A 3640-nucleotide genomic window follows, 5' to 3' on the forward strand; every position below is an offset into this window, starting at 1 on the left:
TTTCTCCCCTTGATGTTTGTGATGTATTATTAGGACAACCATACTTGTGGAAGCGACATACTGTGTATGAATCAAGGCCCCGTGCTGTTATTGTTACTTCATGAAATAATTTGTACAGGATACCGGAGGTAGCACCACTTACCGCCATTTCTTTAGTTACTGCAAAACAATGCAGTAAGCTCATTTCCAAAACTGGGAAATTTGTTTTCTTGATGATACACCCTCAAGGAAAGAAGAAGACAGTGGCCACGACCTCCAAACAGGGCCCCTCTGCACGACAACTACAGATGGACAAGGTCGTGGAGGAGTACGAGGACATCTTCACCTCCCCCGCAGGGGTTCCTCTACACTGTCAGGTCAAGCACTCCATCGATCTGACCCCAAGTGTGCCACTGCCCAATGGACCAATCTATCGGTGCTCCATTCTAGAGAATGATGAAATCAAGAGGCAGATTCAGGAGCTGTTGCAGAAAGGTCACATCCGTCCGAGTTCATCGCCCTGTGGGAGCCTGATCGTGTTGGTACAAAAGAAGGATGGGACTTGGAGACTCTGTATTGACTATCAGGCACTGAACAAGATCATTGTTCATAATAGGTACCTGATCCCATGGATTGATGACCTCCTGGACCAACTAAAGGGGGAAAAATATTTCAACAAGATCGATTTGAAGTCAGGATATCACCAAGTACCAATTGAACCCTCCGATGTGTGGAAGACTGCATTCAAAGCCAAGGAGGGCCTTTTCAAATGGTTGGTTATGCCTTTCGGATTGACGAATGCTCCTGCAACCTTCATGAGACTAATGGATGACATATTGCGGCCATTCACCAACTCATTTTTGGTGGTATACTTGGATGACATCCTGATCTTCAACCAGAGATGGGAAGAGCACCTCCACCACATCCGAAAAGTTCTCCAAACACTGCGGCAACACAAGTTATGTGCCAATTTGGAGAAATGCACTTTTGGCATGACCCAGGTTCAGTATCTGGGATACATTATTCATGAACAGGAGGTGCATGTGGATCCAGCCAAGATCCAAGTCATTCGGGATTGGCCATCTCCAACCACTATGACAGAGCTCGCAGCTTTCTAGGTCTTGCCAACTTCTACCGCAGGTTCATGTTGGGATTTTCTCATATCACTTGGCCCTTGAGTCAAGTCACCAAGGGAGGAGCGAAAGCAAAATTATTTTGGTCTGAATCTCAACAGAAGGCATTCACAAAGTTGAAAGATCACCTCTTCACGACACCAGTGCTCGCATTACCGGACTTGCAACAACCATTTGAGGTCAAGACAGATGCCTCTGACTATGCTATTGGGGTAGTCATTACTCAACACATGCATCCTGTGGCATATCACAGTGAGACACTTTTAGACACAGTCCGGAAGTATCCCACGTATGACAAAGAGATGTATTCCATTGTGAAGGCCTACCGATAATGGAAGCATTACATTTTGGGGAAGGAAATAGTCATCCACATAGACCATCGACCCCTACAGTTCATATAGACCCAAGGGAAATTGCAGAATGATCACCATCAAAAGTGGTCCACATACCTGCAATAGTTCCATTTGAATATCAAGTATAAGAAGGGCAGCACCAATAATGTTGCAGATTGCCTCAGTCGACCACCGATCATGGCGTTAACCACCGTGCTCAACTCTTGTGGGCACAAGACTTCTGATTGGCCAATTCTATACAAAAGTGACCCAGAATTCAGCCACACATACCAGACACTCTTGGAGGGTTAGCATGTTCCAGATTTTCACCTCCAGGATGCCCTGTTATGCCACCTGGGTCACCTTTGTGTTCCTTCAAGTGAGTGTGCCAATATGATTTGGGAAGCACACTACAGTCAGGCTGTTGGGCATTTTAGGGTCGAGAAAATGGTGGCAGTACTATAGAAGTATTTCTATTGGCTAAATCTTCGACAGGATGTCAGGAAGTACATTAGATCATGCACTGCCTATGCCATTGCCAAACCGACCATCAAGAAGCAAGGCCTCTATACCCCGTTGCCTACCCCTAGTCGACCTTGGGAATCCATCTCCATGGATTACATGTTAGGCCTTCCTTCCACTAAGCATGGAAACGACTGTGTTTTTGTGGTCGTCGACAGGTTCTTAAAGATGGCCATTATGGCGTCCTGCAAGAAGAATATCACAGCAAAAGCCACTGCTAAACTCTTCTTTGAACGAGTGTGGGTACACTTTGGGATCCCACAGTCTATCATCTCAGATCGGGACAACAGGTTCCTTAGTACATTTTGGTCCAATCTCTGGTCGATGCTGGACACCAAACTCACTAAGTCCATAGCCTTCCATCCTCAAACTGATGGCCAAACAGAGGTTGTCAATAGGATGCTCGTACACATTCTGCACATGTACAACTCAAAGCATCCACTCACATGGGACGAGAGCCTCCCCTATGTTTAGCTCAGCTACAACCGGGCTCTTGATAGTTCCACTGGCCACAGCCCTTTTCAGGTGGAATTGGGATTCCAGTCACTATGTCCCATTGATGTGGCCATGCCATTTGCAGCTACTCACGCAGATTCGGCTCATGTCCAATCTGAATCAGATAAAGAAACTAGCTTCATTGAGCACATCCAAAATATTTTCAAGCAGATCCATGACATTCTGGAGAAATCAAATGCCAAGTACAAGCAGCGACATCATCAACATCGGGTGCCAAACAAGTTTCAGGTGGGCGACAAAGTTTGGTTGCATTTGCAAAAGGAATGCCTTACCGGAGCCTATCAAAAACTCAGACCACTCTGATATGGTCCTTACACCATTACCAAGGCTATGGGAGACAATGCATTTGAGCTCAGCATTCCCCCATTCCTTGGCCTGCACCCAGTGTTCAATGTGGATTGCCTTCGGCCATACTTTCCACCATTACTAGACACATACGACGTTGCAGAACAACTCACACCCACAGAGTTAAATCCAGATTGCATGGAACAAGCTGCAATTAATCAGATCGTGGACACACAGATCAAGCACACTCGCCAACAGAATATCCAACTGTATTGAGTTGTCAAAGCAGGCCAATTCCTTCACCAGGGCAAGTGGCTCACCAGGGACCAAGTTCAGCAGAAGTTTCCTCATCTCATGGAGGAACTCAATGCAATGGGGACCATTACTTCCTAAGGGGGGAGGAATGATCCAGGTGGATATTGGTGGCCACCTGCCAAGTCCACTTGGACCCCCACCATTGTTTCTTTCAGCTTTTTAGTTTCCTTAATTGTAGCACAGTTTACTATTTTTAGCAGTTTTTTGGGTCCTGAACTTCCGGAGCCGTTTTGAGGCCCTAAATGACATTCTTTTGGGAAAGCTGGGAGAAACATGTGTCCAGTTGTAGTTCTCGGATAGATATTTATAATGAGATATTGTGCATGTCAAATGGATATCATATGCCAAAGTTACGACCTCGGGAAGTTGATGTACCAATTTACCCAAACAGGGCCCACAGTTTGGCGTTTCATCTTCTAGGGTTAGGTTTTTGGATGTTTAGGGTTTTCAATTGTTTCTCAACAATCAATAGGTCTTTGAGCCTCATTGTAACACAGTTCAGAGGCATGTAGCCGCCACATCTCTTCTCAGAGATAAGCTACCATCGCTCTAGCTGGT

The sequence above is a fragment of the Pinus tabuliformis genome, chromosome J, assembly GCF_031772625.1.
Source record: "Pinus tabuliformis cultivar Carrire ecotype Pingquan chromosome J, CPIR1, whole genome shotgun sequence".
Taxonomy (NCBI): domain Eukaryota; kingdom Viridiplantae; phylum Streptophyta; class Pinopsida; order Pinales; family Pinaceae; genus Pinus; species Pinus tabuliformis.